Genomic DNA, 21,878 nt, shown 5'->3' with positions numbered 1-21,878 from the left:
AACTTAACCGGCAGAAAACATTTTTTTGAAAAAATCCCTAAGCCCCAGTCGGGGTCACAATTTCAGCAAAAATCTGACTTTTGGCAATTCACTCAAAAATGGTGCCAGAAGCTTGCAAATGATCCCCTGAAAGCTTTGGCGATGGAAACAGAAGGCTTTTTATCACAGGACAAGAAATCAGCCCTCAAAAACTTAACCGGCAGAAAACATTTTTTTGAAAAAATCCCTAAGCCCCGGGGTCACAATTTCAGCAAAAATCTGACTTTTGGCAATTCACTCAAAAATGGTGCCAAAAGCTTGAAAATGCTCTCCTGAAAGGTTTGGCACTCGAAACAGAAGGCTTTTTATCACAGGACAAGAAATCAGCCCTCAAAAACTTAACCGGCTGAAAATATTTTTTTGAAAAAATCCCTAAGCCCCGGGGTCACAATTTCTGCAAAAATCTGTCTTTTGGCAATTCACTCAAAAATGGTGCCAGAAGCTTGCAAATGATCCCCTGAAAGCTTTGGCGATGGAAACAGAAGGCTTTTTATCACAGGACAAGAAATCAGCCCTCAAAAACTTAACCGGCAGAAAACATTTTTTTGAAAAAATCCCTAAGCCCCGGGGTCACAATTTCAGCAAAAATCTGACTTTTGGCAATTCACTCAAAAATGGTGCCAAAAGCTTGAAAATGCTCTCCTGAAAGGTTTGGCACTCGAAACAGAAGGCTTTTTATCACAGGACAAGAAATCCGCCCTCAAAAACTTAACGGGTAGAAAATACTTTTTTGAAAAAATCCCTAAGCCCCGGGGTCATAATTTCAGCCAAAATCTGAATTTTGGCAATTCACTCAAAAATGGTGCCAAAAGCTTGAAAATGCTCTCCTTAAAGGTTTGGCGATGGAAACAGAAGGCTTTTTATCACTGGACAAGAAATCAGCCCTCAAAAACTTAACCGGCAGAAAATTTTTTTTTGAAAATATCCCTAAGCCCCGGGGTCACAATTTCAGCAAAAATCTGACTTTTGGCAATTCACTCAAAAATGATGCCAGAAGCTTGCAAATGATCCCCTGAAAGCTTTGGCGATGGAAACAGAAGGCTTTTTATCACAGGACAAGAAATCAGCCCTCAAAAACGTAACCGGCAGAAAATATTTTTTTGAAAAAATCCCTAAGCCCCGGGGTCAAAATTTCAGCCAAAATCTGACTTTTGGCAATTCACTCAAAAATGGTGCCAGAAGCTTGCAAATGATCCCCTGAAAGCTTTGGCGATGGAAACAGAAGGCTTTTTATCACAGGACAAGAAATCAGCCCTCAAAAACTTAACCGGCAGCAAATATTTTTTTGAAAAAATCCCTAAGCCCCGGGGTCACAATTTCAGCAAAAATCTGACTTTTGGCAATTCACTCAAAAATGGTGCCAGAAGCTTGCAAATGATGCCCTGAAAGCTTTGGGGATGGAAACAGAAGGCTTTTTATAACAGGACAAGAAATCAGCCCTAAAAAACTTAACCGGCAGAAAATATTTTTTTGAAAAAATCCCTAAGCCCCAGTCGGGGTCACAATTTCAGCAAAAATCTGACTTTTGGCAATTCATTCAAAAATGGTGCCAGAAGCTTGCAAATGATCCCCTGAAAGCTTTGGCGATGGAAACAGAAGGCTTTTTATCACAGGACAAGAAATCAGCCCTCAAAAACATAACCGGCAGAAAACATTTTTTTGAAAAAATCCCTAACCCCGGGGTCACAATTTCAGCAAAAATCTGACTTTTGGCAATTCACTCAAAAATGGTGCCAAAAGCTTGAAAATGCTCTCCTGAAAGGTTTGGCACTCGAAACAGAAGGCTTTTTATCACAGGACAAGAAATCAGCCCTCAAAAACTTAACCGGCTGAAAATATTTTTTTGAAAAAATCCCTAAGCCCTGGGGTCACAATTTCAGCAAAAATCTGACTTTTGGCAATTCACTCAAAAATGGTGCCAGAAGCTTGCAAATGATCCCCTGAAAGCTTTGGCGATGGAAACAGAAGGCTTTTTATCACAGGACAAGAAATCAGCCCTCAAAAACTTAACCGGCTGAAAATATTTTTTTGAAAAAATCCCTAAGCCCCGGGGTCACAATTTCAGCAAAAATCTGACTTTTGGCAATTCACTCAAAAATAGTGTCAGAAGCTTGCAAATGATCCCCTGAAAGCTTTGGCGATGGAAACAGAAGGCTTTTTATCACAGGACAAGAAATCAGCCCTCAAAAACTTTACCGGCAGAAAATATTTTTTTGAAAAAATCCCTAAGTCCCGGGGTCACAATTTCTGCAAAAATCTGACTTTTGGCAATTCACTCAAAAATGGTGCCAGAAGCTTGCAAATGATCCCCTGAAATCTTTGGCGATGGAAACAGAAGGCTTTTTATCACAGGACAAGAAATCAGCCCTCAAAAACTTAACCGGCAGAAAATATTTTTTTGAAAAAATCCCTAAGCCCCGGGGTCACAATTTCAGCAAAAATCTGACTTTTGGCAATTCACTCAAAAATGGTGCCAGAAGCTTGCAAATGATGCCCTGAAAGCTTTGGTGATGGAAACAGAAGGCTTTTTATCACAGGACAATAAATGAGCCCTCAAAAACGTAACCGGCAGTAAATATTTTTTTGAAAAAATCCCTAAGCCCCGGGGTCACAATTTCAGCAAAAATCTGACTTTTGGCAATTCACTCAAAAATGGTGCCAGAAGCTTGCAAATGATCCCCTGAAAGCTTTGGCGATGGAAACAGAAGGCTTTTTATCACAGGACAAGAAATCCGCCCTCAAAAACTTAACCGGCAGAAAATATTTTTTTGAAAAAATCCCTAAGCCCCAGTCGGGGTCACAATTTCAGCAAAAATCTGACTTTTGGCAATTCACTCAAAAATGGTGCCAAAAGCTTGAAAATGCTCTCCTGAAAGCTTTGGCGATGGAAAAAGAAGGCTTTTTATCACAGGACAAGAAATCAGCCCTCAAAAACTTAACCGGCTGAAAATATTTTTTTGAAAAAATCCCTAAGCCCCGGGGTCACAATTTCAGCAAAAATCTGACTTTTGGCAATTCACTCAAAAATGGTGCCAGAAGCTTGCAAATGATCCCCTGAAAGCTTTGGCGATGGAAACAGAAGGCTTTTTATCACAGGACAAGAAATCAGCCCTCAAAAACTTAACCGGCAGAAAATATTTTTTTGAAAAAATCCCTAAGCCCCGGGGTCACAATTTCAGCAAAAATCTGACTTTTGGCAATTCACTCAAAAATAGTGCCAGAAGCTTGCAAATGATCCCCTGAAAGCTTTGGCGATGGAAACAGAAGGCTTTTTATCACAGGACAAGAAATCAGCCCTCAAAAACTTTACCGGCAGAAAATATTTTTTTGAAAAAATCCCTAAGTCCCGGGGTCACAATTTCTGCAAAAATCTGACTTTTGGCAATTCACTCAAAAATGGTGCCAGAAGCTTGCAAATGATCCCCTGAAATCTTTGGCGATGGAAACAGAAGGCTTTTTATCACAGGACAAGAAATCAGCCCTCAAAAACTTAACCGGCAGAAAATATTTTTTTGAAAAAATCCCTAAGCCCTTGGGTCACAATTTCAGCAAAAATCTGACTTTTGGCAATTCACTCAAAAATGGTGCCAGAAGCTTGCAAATGATCCCCTGAAAGCTTTGGCGATGGAAACAATGTTGCCAGAAGCTTGCAAATGATCCCCTGAAAGCTTTGGCGATGGAAACAGAAGGCTTTTTATCACAGGACAAGAAATCAGCCCTCAAAAACTTAACCGGCAGAAAATATTTTTTTGAAAAAATCCCTAAGCCCCGGGGTCACAATTTCAGCAAAAATCTGACTTTTGGCAATTCACTCAAAAATGGTGCCAGAAGCTTGCAAATGATGCCCTGAAAGCTTTGGTGATGGAAACAGAAGGCTTTTTATCACAGGACAATAAATGAGCCCTCAAAAACGTAACCGGCAGAAAATATTTTTTTGAAAAAATCCCTAAGCCCCGGGGTCACAATTTCAGCAAAAATCTGACTTTTGGCAATTCACTCAAAAATGGTGCCAGAAGCTTGCAAATGATCCCCTGAAAGCTTTGGCGATGGAAACAGAAGGCTTTTTATCACAGGACAAGAAATCCGCCCTCAAAAACTTAACCGGCAGAAAATATTTTTTTGAAAAAATCCCTAAGCCCCAGTCGGGGTCACAATTTCAGCAAAAATCTGACTTTTGGCAATTCACTCAAAAATGGTGCCAAAAGCTTGAAAATGCTCTCCTGAAAGCTTTGGCGATGGAAACAGAAGGCTTTTTATCACAGGACAAGAAATCAGCCCTCAAAAACTTAACCGGCTGAAAATATTTTTTTGAAAAAATCCCTAAGCCCCGGGGTCACAATTTCAGCAAAAATCTGACTTTTGGCAATTCACTCAAAAATGGTGCCAGAAGCTTGCAAATGATCCCCTGAAAGCTTTGGCAATGGAAACAGAAGGCTTTTTATCACAGGACAAGAAATCAGCCCTCAAAAACTTAACCGGCAGAAAATATTTTTTTGAAAAAATCCCTAAACCCCGGGGTCACAATTTCAGCAAAAATCTGACTTTTGGCAATTCACTCAAAAATGGTGCCAGAAGCTTGCAAATGATGCCCTGAAAGCTTTGGTGATGGAAACAGAAGGATTTTTATCACAGGACAAGAAATCAGCCCTCAAAAACGTAACCGGCAGAAAATATTTTTTTGAAAAAATCCCTAAGCCCCGGGGTCACAATTTCAGCAAAAATCTGACTTTTGGCAATTCACTCAAAAATGGTGCCAGAAGCTTGCAAATGATCCCCTGAAAGCTTTGGCGATGGAAACAGAAGGCTTTTTATCACAGGACAAGAAATCAGCCCTCAAAAACTTAACCGGCAGAAAACATTTTTTTGAAAAAATCCCTAAGCCCCAGTCGGGGTCACAATTTCAGCAAAAATCTGACTTTTGGCAATTCACTCAAAAATGGTGCCAGAAGCTTGCAAATGATCCCCTGAAAGCTTTGGCGATGGAAACAGAAGGCTTTTTATCACAGGACAAGAAATCAGCCCTCAAAAACTTAACCGGCAGAAAACATTTTTTTGAAAAAATCCCTAAGCCCCGGGGTCACAATTTCAGCAAAAATCTGACTTTTGGCAATTCACTCAAAAATGGTGCCAAAAGCTTGAAAATGCTCTCCTGAAACGTTTGGCACTCGAAACAGAAGGCTTTTTATCACAGGACAAGAAATCAGCCCTCAAAAACTTAACCGGCAGAAAATATTTTTTGGAAAAAATCCCTAAGCCCCGGGGTCACAATTTCAGCAAAAATCTGACTTTTGGCAATTCACTCAAAAATGATGCCAGAAGCTTGCAAATGATCCCCTGAAAGCTTTGGCGATGGAAACAGAAGGCTTTTTATCACAGGACAAGAAATCAGCCCTCAAAAACGTAACCGGCAGAAAATATTTTTTTGAAAAAATCCCTAAGCCCCGGGGTCAAAATTTCAGCCAAAATCTGACTTTTGGCAATTCACTCAAAAATGGTGCCAGAAGCTTGCAAATGATCCCCTGAAAGCTTTGGCGATGGAAACAGAAGGCTTTTTATCACAGGACAAGAAATCAGCCCTCAAAAACTTAACCGGCAGAAAACATTTTTTTGAAAAAATCCCTAAGCCCCAGTCGGGGTCACAATTTCAGCAAAAATCTGACTTTTGGCAATTCACTCAAAAATGGTGCCAGAAGCTTGCAAATGATCCCCTGAAAGCTTTGGCGATGGAAACAGAAGGCTTTTTATCACAGGACAAGAAATCAGCCCTCAAAAACTTAACCGGCAGAAAACATTTTTTTGAAAAAATCCCTAAGCCCCGGGGTCACAATTTCAGCAAAAATCTGACTTTTGGCAATTCACTCAAAAATGGTGCCAAAAGCTTGAAAATGCTCTCCTGAAACGTTTGGCACTCGAAACAGAAGGCTTTTTATCACAGGACAAGAAATCAGCCCTCAAAAACTTAACCGGCAGAAAATATTTTTTGGAAAAAATCCCTAAGCCCCGGGGTCACAATTTCAGCAAAAATCTGACTTTTGGCAATTCACTCAAAAATGATGCCAGAAGCTTGCAAATGATCCCCTGAAAGCTTTGGCGATGGAAACAGAAGGCTTTTTATCACAGGACAAGAAATCAGCCCTCAAAAACGTAACCGGCAGAAAATATTTTTTTGAAAAAATCCCTAAGCCCCGGGGTCAAAATTTCAGCCAAAATCTGACTTTTGGCAATTCACTCAAAAATGGTGCCAGAAGCTTGCAAATGATCCCCTGAAAGCTTTGGCGATGGAAACAGAAGGCTTTTTATCACAGGACAAGAAATCAGCCCTCAAAAACTTAACCGGCAGAAAACATTTTTTTGAAAAAATCCCTAAGCCCCAGTCGGGGTCCCAATTTCAGCAAAAATCTGACTTTTGGCAATTCACTCAAAAATGGTGCCAGAAGCTTGCAAATGATCCCCTGAAAGCTTTGGCGATGGAAACAGAAGGCTTTTTATCACAGGACAAGAAATCAGCCCTCAAAAACTTAACCGGCAGAAAACATTTTTTTGAAAAAATCCCTAAGCCCCGGGGTCACAATTTCAGCAAAAATCTGACTTTTGGCAATTCACTCAAAAATGGTGCCAAAAGCTTGAAAATGCTCTCCTGAAACGTTTGGCACTCGAAACAGAAGGCTTTTTATCACAGGACAAGAAATCAGCCCTCAAAAACTTAACCGGCTGAAAATATTTTTTTGAAAAAATCCCTAAGCCCCGGGGTCACAATTTCTGCAAAAATCTGTCTTTTGGCAATTCACTCAAAAATGGTGCCAGAAGCTTACAAATGATCCCCTGAAAGCTTTGGCGATGGAAACAGAAGGCTTTTTATCACAGGACAAGAAATCAGCCCTCAAAAACTTAACCGGCAGAAAACATTTTTTTGAAAAAATCCCTAAGCCCCAGTCGGGGTCCCAATTTCAGCAAAAATCTGACTTTTGGCAATTCACTCAAAAATGGTGCCAGAAGCTTGCAAATGATCCCCTGAAAGCTTTGGCGATGGAAACAGAAGGCTTTTTATCACAGGACAAGAAATCAGCCCTCAAAAACTTAACCGGCAGAAAACATTTTTTTGAAAAAATCCCTAAGCCCCGGGGTCACAATTTCAGCAAAAATCTGACTTTTGGCAATTCACTCAAAAATGGTGCCAAAAGCTTGAAAATGCTCTCCTGAAACGTTTGGCACTCGAAACAGAAGGCTTTTTATCACAGGACAAGAAATCAGCCCTCAAAAACTTAACCGGCTGAAAATATTTTTTTGAAAAAATCCCTAAGCCCCGGGGTCACAATTTCTGCAAAAATCTGTCTTTTGGCAATTCACTCAAAAATGGTGCCAGAAGCTTACAAATGATCCCCTGAAAGCTTTGGCGATGGAAACAGAAGGCTTTTTATCACAGGACAAGAAATCAGCCCTCAAAAACTTAACCGGCAGAAAACATTTTTTTGAAAAAATCCCTAAGCCCCGGGGTCACAATTTCAGCAAAAATCTGACTTTTGGCAATTCACTCAAAAATGATGCCAGAAGCTTGCAAATGATCCCCTGAAAGCTTTGGCGATGGAAACAGAAGGCTTTTTATCACAGGACAAGAAATCAGCCCTCAAAAACTTAACCGGCAGAAAACATTTTTTTGAAAAAATCCCTAAGCCCCGGGGTCACAATTTCAGCAAAAATCTGACTTTTGGCAATTCACTCAAAAATGGTGCCAAAAGCTTGAAAATGCTCTCCTGAAACGTTTGGCACTCGAAACAGAAGGCTTTTTATCACAGGACAAGAAATCAGCCCTCAAAAACTTAACCGGCAGAAAATATTTTTTGGAAAAAATCCCTAAGCCCCGGGGTCACAATTTCAGCAAAAATCTGACTTTTGGCAATTCACTCAAAAATGATGCCAGAAGCTTGCAAATGATCCCCTGAAAGCTTTGGCGATGGAAACAGAAGGCTTTTTATCACAGGACAAGAAATCAGCCCTCAAAAACGTAACCGGCAGAAAATATTTTTTTGAAAAAATCCCTAAGCCCCGGGGTCAAAATTTCAGCCAAAATCTGACTTTTGGCAATTCACTCAAAAATGGTGCCAGAAGCTTGCAAATGATCCCCTGAAAGCTTTGGCGATGGAAACAGAAGGCTTTTTATCACAGGACAAGAAATCAGCCCTCAAAAACTTAACCGGCAGAAAACATTTTTTTGAAAAAATCCCTAAGCCCCAGTCGGGGTCCCAATTTCAGCAAAAATCTGACTTTTGGCAATTCACTCAAAAATGGTGCCAGAAGCTTGCAAATGATCCCCTGAAAGCTTTGGCGATGGAAACAGAAGGCTTTTTATCACAGGACAAGAAATCAGCCCTCAAAAACTTAACCGGCAGAAAACATTTTTTTGAAAAAATCCCTAAGCCCCGGGGTCACAATTTCAGCAAAAATCTGACTTTTGGCAATTCACTCAAAAATGGTGCCAAAAGCTTGAAAATGCTCTCCTGAAACGTTTGGCACTCGAAACAGAAGGCTTTTTATCACAGGACAAGAAATCAGCCCTCAAAAACTTAACCGGCTGAAAATATTTTTTTGAAAAAATCCCTAAGCCCCGGGGTCACAATTTCTGCAAAAATCTGTCTTTTGGCAATTCACTCAAAAATGGTGCCAGAAGCTTACAAATGATCCCCTGAAAGCTTTGGCGATGGAAACAGAAGGCTTTTTATCACAGGACAAGAAATCAGCCCTCAAAAACTTAACCGGCAGAAAACATTTTTTTGAAAAAATCCCTAAGCCCCGGGGTCACAATTTCAGCAAAAATCTGACTTTTGGCAATTCACTCAAAAATGATGCCAGAAGCTTGCAAATGATCCCCTGAAAGCTTTGGCGATGGAAACAGAAGGCTTTTTATCACAGGACAAGAAATCAGCCCTCAAAAACGTAACCGGCAGAAAATATTTTTTGGAAAAAATCCCTAAGCCCCGGGGTCACAATTTCAGCAAAAATCTGACTTTTGGCAATTCACTCAAAAATGATGCCAGAAGCTTGCAAATGATCCCCTGAAAGCTTTGGCGATGGAAACAGAAGGCTTTTTATCACAGGACAAGAAATCAGCCCTCAAAAACGTAACCGGCAGAAAATACTTTTTGAAAAAATCCCTAAGCCCCGGGGTCAAAATTTCAGCCAAAATCTGACTTTTGGCAATTCACTCAAAAATGGTGCCAGAAGCTTGCAAATGATCCCCTGAAAGCTTTGGCGATGGAAACAGAAGGCTTTTTATCACAGGACAAGAAATCAGCCCTCAAAAACTTAACCGGCAGAAAACATTTTTTTGAAAAAATCCCTAAGCCCCAGTCGGGGTCCCAATTTCAGCAAAAATCTGACTTTTGGCAATTCACTCAAAAATGGTGCCAGAAGCTTGCAAATGATCCCCTGAAAGCTTTGGCGATGGAAACAGAAGGCTTTTTATCACAGGACAAGAAATCAGCCCTCAAAAACTTAACCGGCAGAAAACATTTTTTTGAAAAAATCCCTAAGCCCCGGGGTCACAATTTCAGCAAAAATCTGACTTTTGGCAATTCACTCAAAAATGGTGCCAAAAGCTTGAAAATGCTCTCCTGAAACGTTTGGCACTCGAAACAGAAGGCTTTTTATCACAGGACAAGAAATCAGCCCTCAAAAACTTAACCGGCTGAAAATATTTTTTTGAAAAAATCCCTAAGCCCCGGGGTCACAATTTCTGCAAAAATCTGTCTTTTGGCAATTCACTCAAAAATGGTGCCAGAAGCTTACAAATGATCCCCTGAAAGCTTTGGCGATGGAAACAGAAGGCTTTTTATCACAGGACAAGAAATCAGCCCTCAAAAACTTAACCGGCAGAAAACATTTTTTTGAAAAAATCCCTAAGCCCCGGGGTCACAATTTCAGCAAAAATCTGACTTTTGGCAATTCACTCAAAAATGATGCCAGAAGCTTGCAAATGATCCCCTGAAAGCTTTGGCGATGGAAACAGAAGGCTTTTTATCACAGGACAAGAAATCAGCCCTCAAAAACGTAACCGGCAGAAAATATTTTTTTGAAAAAATCCCTAAGCCCCGGGGTCAAAATTTCAGCAAAAATCTGACTTTTGGCAATTCACTCAAAAATGGTGCCAGAAGCTTGCAAATGATCCCCTGAAAGCTTTGGCGATGGAAACAGAAGGCTTTTTATCACAGGACAAGAAATCAGCCCTCAAAAACTTAACCGGCAGCACATATTTTTTTGAAAAAATCCCTAAGCCCCGGGGTCACAATTTCAGCAAAAATCTGACTTTTGGCAATTCACTCAAAAATGGTGCCAGAAGCTTGCAAATGATGCCCTGAAAGCTTTGGGGATGAAAACAGAAGGCTTTTTATAACAGGACAAGAAATCAGCCCTCAAAAATTAACCGGCAGAAAATATTTTTTTGAAAAAATCCCTAAGCCCCAGTCGGGGTCACAATTTCAGCAAAAATCTGACTTTTGGCAATTCATTCAAAAATGGTGCCAGAAGCTTGCAAATGATCCCCTGAAAGCTTTGGCGATGGAAACAGAAGGCTTTTTATCACAGGACAAGAAATCAGCCCTCAAAAACTTAACCGGCAGAAAACATTTTTTTGAAAAAATCCCTAAGCCCCAGTCGGGGTCACAATTTCAGCAAAAATCTGACTTTTGGCAATTCACTCAAAAATGGTGCCAAAAGCTTGAAAATGCTCTCCTGAAAGGTTTGGCACTCGAAACAGAAGGCTTTTTATCACAGGACAAGAAATCAGCCCTCAAAAACTTAACCGGCTGAAAATATTTTTTTGAAAAAATCCCTAAGCCCTGGGGTCACAATTTCAGCAAAAATCTGACTTTTGGCAATTCACTCAAAAATGGTGCCAGAAGCTTGCAAATGATCCCCTGAAATCTTTGGCGATGGAAACAGAAGGCTTTTTATCACAGGACAAGAAATCAGCCCTCAAAAACTTAACCGGCAGAAAACATTTTTTTGAAAAAATCCCTAAGCCCCGGGGTCACAATTTCAGCAAAAATCTGACTTTTGGCAATTCACTCAAAAATGGTGCCAAAAGCTTGAAAATGCTCTCCTGAAACGTTTGGCACTCGAAACAGAAGGCTTTTTATCACAGGACAAGAAATCAGCCCTCAAAAACTTAACCGGCTGAAAATATTTTTTTGAAAAAATCCCTAAGCCCCGGGGTCACAATTTCTGCAAAAATCTGTCTTTTGGCAATTCACTCAAAAATGGTGCCAGAAGCTTACAAATGATCCCCTGAAAGCTTTGGCGATGGAAACAGAAGGCTTTTTATCACAGGACAAGAAATCAGCCCTCAAAAACTTAACCGGCAGAAAACATTTTTTTGAAAAAATCCCTAAGCCCCGGGGTCACAATTTCAGCAAAAATCTGACTTTTGGCAATTCACTCAAAAATGATGCCAGAAGCTTGCAAATGATCCCCTGAAAGCTTTGGCGATGGAAACAGAAGGCTTTTTATCACAGGACAAGAAATCAGCCCTCAAAAACGTAACCGGCAGAAAATATTTTTTGGAAAAAATCCCTAAGCCCCGGGGTCACAATTTCAGCAAAAATCTGACTTTTGGCAATTCACTCAAAAATGATGCCAGAAGCTTGCAAATGATCCCCTGAAAGCTTTGGCGATGGAAACAGAAGGCTTTTTATCACAGGACAAGAAATCAGCCCTCAAAAACGTAACCGGCAGAAAATATTTTTTTGAAAAAATCCCTAAGCCCCGGGGTCAAAATTTCAGCCAAAATCTGACTTTTGGCAATTCACTCAAAAATGGTGCCAGAAGCTTGCAAATGATCCCCTGAAAGTTTTGGCGATGGAAACAGAAGGCTTTTTATCACAGGACAAGAAATCAGCCCTCAAAAACTTAACCGGCAGAAAACATTTTTTTGAAAAAATCCCTAAGCCCCAGTCGGGGTCCCAATTTCAGCAAAAATCTGACTTTTGGCAATTCACTCAAAAATGGTGCCAGAAGCTTGCAAATGATCCCCTGAAAGCTTTGGCGATGGAAACAGAAGGCTTTTTATCACAGGACAAGAAATCAGCCCTCAAAAACTTAACCGGCAGAAAACATTTTTTTGAAAAAATCCCTAAGCCCCGGGGTCACAATTTCAGCAAAAATCTGACTTTTGGCAATTCACTCAAAAATGGTGCCAAAAGCTTGAAAATGCTCTCCTGAAACGTTTGGCACTCGAAACAGAAGGCTTTTTATCACAGGACAAGAAATCAGCCCTCAAAAACTTAACCGGCTGAAAATATTTTTTTGAAAAAATCCCTAAGCCCCGGGGTCACAATTTCTGCAAAAATCTGTCTTTTGGCAATTCACTCAAAAATGGTGCCAGAAGCTTACAAATGATCCCCTGAAAGCTTTGGCGATGGAAACAGAAGGCTTTTTATCACAGGACAAGAAATCAGCCCTCAAAAACTTAACCGGCAGAAAACATTTTTTTGAAAAAATCCCTAAGCCCCGGGGTCACAATTTCAGCAAAAATCTGACTTTTGGCAATTCACTCAAAAATGATGCCAGAAGCTTGCAAATGATCCCCTGAAAGCTTTGGCGATGGAAACAGAAGGCTTTTTATCACAGGACAAGAAATCAGCCCTCAAAAACGTAACCGGCAGAAAATATTTTTTTGAAAAAATCCCTAAGCCCCGGGGTCAAAATTTCAGCAAAAATCTGACTTTTGGCAATTCACTCAAAAATGGTGCCATAAGCTTGCAAATGATCCCCTGAAAGCTTTGGCGATGGAAACAGAAGGCTTTTTATCACAGGACAAGAAATCAGCCCTCAAAAACTTAACCGGCAGCACATATTTTTTTGAAAAAATCCCTAAGCCCCGGGGTCACAATTTCAGCAAAAATCTGACTTTTGGCAATTCACTCAAAAATGGTGCCAGAAGCTTGCAAATGATGCCCTGAAAGCTTTGGGGATGAAAACAGAAGGCTTTTTATAACAGGACAAGAAATCAGCCCTCAAAAATTAACCGGCAGAAAATATTTTTTTGAAAAAATCCCTAAGCCCCAGTCGGGGTCACAATTTCAGCAAAAATCTGACTTTTGGCAATTCATTCAAAAATGGTGCCAGAAGCTTGCAAATGATCCCCTGAAAGCTTTGGCGATGGAAACAGAAGGCTTTTTATCACAGGACAAGAAATCAGCCCTCAAAAACTTAACCGGCAGAAAACATTTTTTTGAAAAAATCCCTAAGCCCCAGTCGGGGTCACAATTTCAGCAAAAATCTGACTTTTGGCAATTCACTCAAAAATGGTGCCAAAAGCTTGAAAATGCTCTCCTGAAAGGTTTGGCACTCGAAACAGAAGGCTTTTTATCACAGGACAAGAAATCAGCCCTCAAAAACTTAACCGGCTGAAAATATTTTTTTGAAAAAATCCCTAAGCCCTGGGGTCACAATTTCAGCAAAAATCTGACTTTTGGCAATTCACTCAAAAATGGTGCCAGAAGCTTGCAAATGATCCCCTGAAAGCTTTGGCGATGGAAACAGAAGGCTTTTTATCACAGGACAAGAAATCAGCCCTCAAAAACTTAACCGGCTGAAAATATTTTTTTGAAAAAATCCCTAAGCCCCGGGGTCACAATTTCAGCAAAAATCTGACTTTTGGCAATTCACTCAAAAATAGTGCCAGAAGCTTGCAAATGATCCCCTGAAAGCTTTGGCGATGGAAACAGAAGGCTTTTTATCACAGGACAAGAAATCAGCCCTCAAAAACTTTACCGGCAGAAAATATTTTTTTGAAAAAATCCCTAAGTCCCGGGGTCACAATTTCTGCAAAAATCTGACTTTTGGCAATTCACTCAAAAATGGTGCCAGAAGCTTGCAAATGATCCCCTGAAATCTTTGGCGATGGAAACAGAAGGCTTTTTATCACAGGACAAGAAATCAGCCCTCAAAAACTTAACCGGCTGAAAATATTTTTTTGAAAAAATCCCTAAGCCCCGGGGTCACAATTTCAGCAAAAATCTGACTTTTGGCAATTCACTCAAAAATAGTGCCAGAAGCTTGCAAATGATCCCCTGAAAGCTTTGGCGATGGAAACAGAAGGCTTTTTATCACAGGACAAGAAATCAGCCCTCAAAAACTTAACCGGCAGAAAATATTTTTTTGAAAAAATCCCTAAGTCCCGGGGTCACAATTTCTGCAAAAATCTGACTTTTGGCAATTCATTCAAAAATGGTGCCAGAAGCTTGCAAATGATCCCCTGAAAGCTTTGGCGATGGAAACAGAAGACATTTTAGAACAGGACAAGAAATCAGCCCTCAAAAACGTAACCGGCAGAAAATATTTTTTTGAAAAAATCCCTAAGCCCCGGGGTCAAAATTTCAGCCAAAATCTGACTTTTGGCAATTCACTCAAAAATGGTGCCAGAAGCTTGCAAATGATCCCCTGAAAGCTTTGGCGATGGAAACAGAAGGCTTTTTATCACAGGACAAGAAATCAGCCCTCAAAAACTTAACGGGCAGCAAATATTTTTTTGAAAAAATCCCTAAGCCCCGGGGTCACAATTTCAGCAAAAATCTGACTTTTGGCAATTCACTCAAAAATGGTGCCAGAAGCTTGCAAATGATGCCCTGAAAGCTTTGGGGATGGAAACAGAAGGCTTTTTATCACAGGACAAGAAATCAGCCCTCAAAAACTTAACCGGCAGAAAATATTTTTTTGAAAAAATCCCTAAGCCCCGGGGTCACAATTTCAGCAAAAAACTGACTTTTGGCAATTCACTCAAAAATGGTGCCAGAAGCTTGCAAATGATCCCCTGAAAGCTTTGGCGATGGAAACAGAAGGCTTTTTATCACAGGACAAGAAATCAGCCCTCAAAAACTTAACCGGCAGAAAACATTTTTTTGAAAAAATCCCTAAGCCCCAGTCGGGGTCACAATTTCAGCAAAAATCTGACTTTTGGCAATTCACTCAAAAATGGTGCCAGAAGCTTGCAAATGATCCCCTGAAAGCTTTGGCGATGGAAACAGAAGGCTTTTTATCACAGGACAAGAAATCAGCCCTCAAAAACTTAACCGGCAGAAAACATTTTTTTGAAAAAATCCCTAAGCCCCGGGGTCACAATTTCAGCAAAAATCTGACTTTCGGCAATTCACTCAAAAATGGTGCCAAAAGCTTGAAAATGCTCTCCTGAAACGTTTGACACTCGAAACAGAAGGCTTTTTATCACAGGACAAGAAATCAGCCCTCAAAAACTTAACCGGCAGAAAATATTTTTTGGAAAAAATCCCTAAGCCCTGGGGTCACAATTTCAGCAAAAATCTGACTTTTGGCAATTCACTCAAAAATGATGCCAGAAGCTTGCAAATGATCCCCTGAAAGCTTTGGCGATGGAAACAGAAGGCTTTTTATCACAGGACAAGAAATCAGCCCTCAAAAACGTAACCGGCAGAAAATATTTTTTTGAAAAAATCCCTAAGCCCCGGGGTCAAAATTTCAGCCAAAATCTGACTTTTGGCAATTCACTCAAAAATGGTGCCAGAAGCTTGCAAATGATCCCCTGAAAGCTTTGGCGATGGAAACAGAAGGCTTTTTATCACAGGACAAGAAATCAGCCCTCAAAAACTTAACCGGCTGAAAATATTTTTTTGAAAAAATCCCTAAGCCCCGGGGTCACAATTTCAGCAAAAATCTGACTTTTGGCAATTCACTCAAAAATAGTGCCAGAAGCTTGCAAATGATCCCCTGAAAGCTTTGGCGATGGAAACAGAAGGCTTTTTATCACAGGACAAGAAATCAGCCCTCAAAAACTTAACCGGCAGAAAATATTTTTTTGAAAAAATCCCTAAGTCCCGGGGTCACAATTTCTGCAAAAATCTGACTTTTGGCAATTCATTCAAAAATGGTGCCAGAAGCTTGCAAATGATCCCCTGAAAGCTTTGGCGATGGAAACAGAAGACATTTTAGAACAGGACAAGAAATCAGCCCTCAAAAACGTAACCGGCAGAAAATATTTTTTTGAAAAAATCCCTAAGCCCCGGGGTCAAAATTTCAGCCAAAATCTGACTTTTGGCAATTCACTCAAAAATGGTGCCAGAAGCTTGCAAATGATCCCCTGAAAGCTTTGGCGATGGAAACAGAAGGCTTTTTATCACAGGACAAGAAATCAGCCCTCAAAAACTTAACGGGCAGCAAATATTTTTTTGAAAAAATCCCTAAGCCCCGGGGTCACAATTTCAGCAAAAATCTGACTTTTGGCAATTCACTCAAAAATGGTGCCAGAAGCTTGCAAATGATGCCCTGAAAGCTTTGGGGATGGAAACAGAAGGCTTTTTATCACAGGACAAGAAATCAGCCCTCAAAAACTTAACCGGCAGAAAATATTTTTTTGAAAAAATCCCTAAGCCCCGGGGTCACAATTTCAGCAAAAAACTGACTTTTGGCAATTCACTCAAAAATGGTGCCAGAAGCTTGCAAATGATCCCCTGAAAGCTTTGGCGATGGAAACAGAAGGCTTTTTATCACAGGACAAGAAATCAGCCCTCAAAAACTTAACCGGCAGAAAACATTTTTTTGAAAAAATCCCTAAGCCCCAGTCGGGGTCACAATTTCAGCAAAAATCTGACTTTTGGCAATTCACTCAAAAATGGTGCCAGAAGCTTGCAAATGATCCCCTGAAAGCTTTGGCGATGGAAACAGAAGGCTTTTTATCACAGGACAAGAAATCAGCCCTCAAAAACTTAACCGGCAGAAAACATTTTTTTGAAAAAATCCCTAAGCCCCGGGGTCACAATTTCAGCAAAAATCTGACTTTCGGCAATTCACTCAAAAATGGTGCCAAAAGCTTGAAAATGCTCTCCTGAAACGTTTGACACTCGAAACAGAAGGCTTTTTATCACAGGACAAGAAATCAGCCCTCAAAAACTTAACCGGCAGAAAATATTTTTTGGAAAAAATCCCTAAGCCCCGGGGTCACAATTTCAGCAAAAATCTGACTTTTGGCAATTCACTCAAAAATGATGCCAGAAGCTTGCAAATGATCCCCTGAAAGCTTTGGCGATGGAAACAGAAGGCTTTTTATCACAGGACAAGAAATCAGCCCTCAAAAACGTAACCGGCAGAAAATATTTTTTTGAAAAAATCCCTAAGCCCCGGGGTCAAAATTTCAGCCAAAATCTGACTTTTGGCAATTCACTCAAAAATGGTGCCAGAAGCTTGCAAATGATCCCCTGAAAGCTTTGGCGATGGAAACAGAAGGCTTTTTATCACAGGACAAGAAATCAGCCCTCAAAAACTTAACCGGCAGAAAACATTTTTTTGAAAAAATCCCTAAGCCCCAGTCGGGGTCCCAATTTCAGCAAAAATCTGACTTTTGGCAATTCACTCAAAAATGGTGCCAAAAGCTTGAAAATGCTCTCCTGAAACGTTTGGCACTCGAAACAGAAGGCTTTTTATCACAGGACAAGAAATCAGCCCTCAAAAACTTAACCGGCTGAAAATATTTTTTTGAAAAAATCCCTAAGCCCCGGGGTCACAATTTCTGCAAAAATCTGTCTTTTGGCAATTCACTCAAAAATGGTGCCAGAAGCTTACAAATGATCCCCTGAAAGCTTTGGCGATGGAAACAGAAGGCTTTTTATCACAGGACAAGAAATCAGCCCTCAAAAACTTAACCGGCAGAAAACATTTTTTTGAAAAAATCCCTAAGCCCCAGTCGGGGTCCCAATTTCAGCAAAAATCTGACTTTTGGCAATTCACTCAAAAATGGTGCCAGAAGCTTGCAAATGATCCCCTGAAAGCTTTGGCGATGGAAACAGAAGGCTTTTTATCACAGGACAAGAAATCAGCCCTCAAAAACTTAACCGGCAGAAAACATTTTTTTGAAAAAATCCCTAAGCCCCGGGGTCACAATTTCAGCAAAAATCTGACTTTTGGCAATTCACTCAAAAATGGTGCCAAAAGCTTGAAAATGCTCTCCTGAAACGTTTGGCACTCGAAACAGAAGGCTTTTTATCACAGGACAAGAAATCAGCCCTCAAAAACTTAACCGGCTGAAAATATTTTTTTGAAAAAATCCCTAAGCCCCGGGGTCACAATTTCTGCAAAAATCTGTCTTTTGGCAATTCACTCAAAAATGGTGCCAGAAGCTTACAAATGATCCCCTGAAAGCTTTGGCGATGGAAACAGAAGGCTTTTTATCACAGGACAAGAAATCAGCCCTCAAAAACTTAACCGGCAGAAAACATTTTTTTGAAAAAATCCCTAAGCCCCGGGGTCACAATTTCAGCAAAAATCTGACTTTTGGCAATTCACTCAAAAATGATGCCAGAAGCTTGCAAATGATCCCCTGAAAGCTTTGGCGATGGAAACAGAAGGCTTTTTATCACAGGACAAGAAATCAGCCCTCAAAAACTTAACCGGCAGAAAACATTTTTTTGAAAAAATCCCTAAGCCCCGGGGTCACAATTTCAGCAAAAATCTGACTTTTGGCAATTCACTCAAAAATGGTGCCAAAAGCTTGAAAATGCTCTCCTGAAACGTTTGGCACTCGAAACAGAAGGCTTTTTATCACAGGACAAGAAATCAGACCTCAAAAACTTAACCGGCAGAAAATATTTTTTGGAAAAAATCCCTAAGCCCCGGGGTCACAATTTCAGCAAAAATCTGACTTTTGGCAATTCACTCAAAAATGATGCCAGAAGCTTGCAAATGATCCCCTGAAAGCTTTGGCGATGGAAACAGAAGGCTTTTTATCACAGGACAAGAAATCAGCCCTCAAAAACGTAACCGGCAGAAAATATTTTTTTGAAAAAATCCCTAAGCCCCGGGGTCAAAATTTCAGCCAAAATCTGACTTTTGGCAATTCACTCAAAAATGGTGCCAGAAGCTTGCAAATGATCCCCTGAAAGCTTTGGCGATGGAAACAGAAGGCTTTTTATCACAGGACAAGAAATCAGCCCTCAAAAACTTAACCGGCAGAAAACATTTTTTTGAAAAAATCCCTAAGCCCCAGTCGGGGTCCCAATTTCAGCAAAAATCTGACTTTTGGCAATTCACTCAAAAATGGTGCCAGAAGCTTGCAAATGATCCCCTGAAAGCTTTGGCGATGGAAACAGAAGGCTTTTTATCACAGGACAAGAAATCAGCCCTCAAAAACTTAACCGGCAGAAAACATTTTTTTGAAAAAATCCCTAAGCCCCGGGGTCACCATTTCAGCAAAAATCTGACTTTTGGCAATTCACTCAAAAATGGTGCCAAAAGCTTGAAAATGCTCTCCTGAAACGTTTGGCACTCGAAACAGAAGGCTTTTTATCACAGGACAAGAAATCAGCCCTCAAAAACTTAACCGGCTGAAAATATTTTTTTGAAAAAATCCCTAAGCCCCGGGGTCACAATTTCTGCAAAAATCTGTCTTTTGGCAATTCACTCAAAAATGGTGCCAGAAGCTTACAAATGATCCCCTGAAAGTTTTGGCGATGGAAACAGAAGGCTTTTTATCACAGGACAAGAAATCAGCCCTCAAAAACTTAACCGGCAGAAAACATTTTTTTGAAAAAATCCCTAAGCCCCGGGGTCACAATTTCAGCAAAAATCTGACTTTTGGCAATTCACTCAAAAATGGTGCCAGAAGCTTGCAAATGATCCCCTGAAAGCTTTGGCGATGGAAACAGAAGGCTTTTTATCACAGGACAAGAAATCAGCCCTCAAAAACTTAACCGGCAGAAAACATTTTTTTGAAAAAATCCCTAAGCCCCGGGGTCACAATTTCAGCAAAAATCTGACTTTTGGCAATTCACTCAAAAATGGTGCCAAAAGCTTGAAAATGCTCTCCTGAAACGTTTGGCACTCGAAACAGAAGGCTTTTTATCACAGGACAAGAAATCAGCCCTCAAAAACTTAACCGGCTGAAAATATTTTTTTGAAAAAATCCCTAAGCCCCGGGGTCACAATTTCTGCAAAAATCTGTCTTTTGGCAATTCACTCAAAAATGGTGCCAGAAGCTTACAAATGATCCCCTGAAAGCTTTGGCGATGGAAACAGAAGGCTTTTTATCACAGGACAAGAAATCAGCCCTCAAAAACTTAACCGGCAGAAAACATTTTTTTGAAAAAATCCCTAAGCCCCGGGGTCACAATTTCAGCAAAAATCTGACTTTTGGCAATTCACTCAAAAATGATGCCAGAAGCTTGCAAATGATCCCCTGAAAGCTTTGGCGATGGAAACAGAAGGCTTTTTATCACAGGACAAGAAATCAGCCCTCAAAAACTTAACCGGCAGAAAACATTTTTTTGAAAAAATCCCTAAGCCCCGGGGTCACAATTTCAGCAAAAATCTGACTTTTGGCAATTCACTCAAAAATGGTGCCAAAAGCTTGAAAATGCTCTCCTGAAACGTTTGGCACTCGAAACAGAAGGCTTTTTATCACAGGACAAGAAATCAGACCTCAAAAACTTAACCGGCAGAAAATATTTTTTGGAAAAAATCCCTAAGCCCCGGGGTCACAATTTCAGCAAAAATCTGACTTTTGGCAATTCACTCAAAAATGATGCCAGAAGCTTGCAAATGATCCCCTGAAAGCTTTGGCGATGGAAACAGAAGGCTTTTTATCACAGGACAAGAAATCAGCCCTCAAAAACGTAACCGGCAGAAAATATTTTTTTGAAAAAATCCCTAAGCCCCGGGGTCAAAATTTCAGCCAAAATCTGACTTTTGGCAATTCACTCAAAAATGGTGCCAGAAGCTTGCAAATGATCCCCTGAAAGCTTTGGCGATGGAAACAGAAGGCTTTTTATCACAGGACAAGAAATCAGCCCTCAAAAACTTAACCGGCAGAAAACATTTTTTTGAAAAAATCCCTAAGCCCCAGTCGGGGTCCCAATTTCAGCAAAAATCTGACTTTTGGCAATTCACTCAAAAATGGTGCCAGAAGCTTGCAAATGATCCCCTGAAAGCTTTGGCGATGGAAACAGAAGGCTTTTTATCACAGGACAAGAAATCAGCCCTCAAAAACTTAACCGGCAGAAAACATTTTTTTGAAAAAATCCCTAAGCCCCGGGGTCACCATTTCAGCAAAAATCTGACTTTTGGCAATTCACTCAAAAATGGTGCCAAAAGCTTGAAAATGCTCTCCTGAAACGTTTGGCACTCGAAACAGAAGGCTTTTTATCACAGGACAAGAAATCAGCCCTCAAAAACTTAACCGGCTGAAAATATTTTTTTGAAAAAATCCCTAAGCCCCGGGGTCACAATTTCTGCAAAAATCTGTCTTTTGGCAATTCACTCAAAAATGGTGCCAGAAGCTTACAAATGATCCCCTGAAAGTTTTGGCGATGGAAACAGAAGGCTTTTTATCACAGGACAAGAAATCAGCCCTCAAAAACTTAACCGGCAGAAAACATTTTTTTGAAAAAATCCCTAAGCCCCGGGGTCACAATTTCAGCAAAAATCTGACTTTTGGCAATTCACTCAAAAATGATGCCAGAAGCTTGCAAATGATCCCCTGAAAGCTTTGGCGATGGAAACAGAAGGCTTTTTATCACAGGACAAGAAATCAGCCCTCAAAAACTTAACCGGCAGCACATATTTTTTTGAAAAAATCCCTAAGCCCCGGGGTCACAATTTCAGCAAAAATCTGACTTTTGGCAATTCACTCAAAAATGGTGCCAAAAGCTTGCAAATGATGCCCTGAAAGCTTTGGGGATGAAAACAGAAGGCTTTTTATAACAGGACAAGAAATCAGCCCTCAAAAATTAACCGGCAGAAAATATTTTTTTGAAAAAATCCCAAAGCCCCAGTCGGGGTCACAATTTCAGCAAAAATCTGACTTTTGGCAATTCATTCAAAAATGG

The sequence above is a fragment of the Podarcis vaucheri genome (genome assembly GCF_965113315.1).
Source record: "Podarcis vaucheri genome assembly, chromosome: 9".
Classification (NCBI taxonomy): domain Eukaryota; kingdom Metazoa; phylum Chordata; class Lepidosauria; order Squamata; family Lacertidae; genus Podarcis; species Podarcis vaucheri.
Note: the sequence above shows the minus strand (reverse complement) of the source record.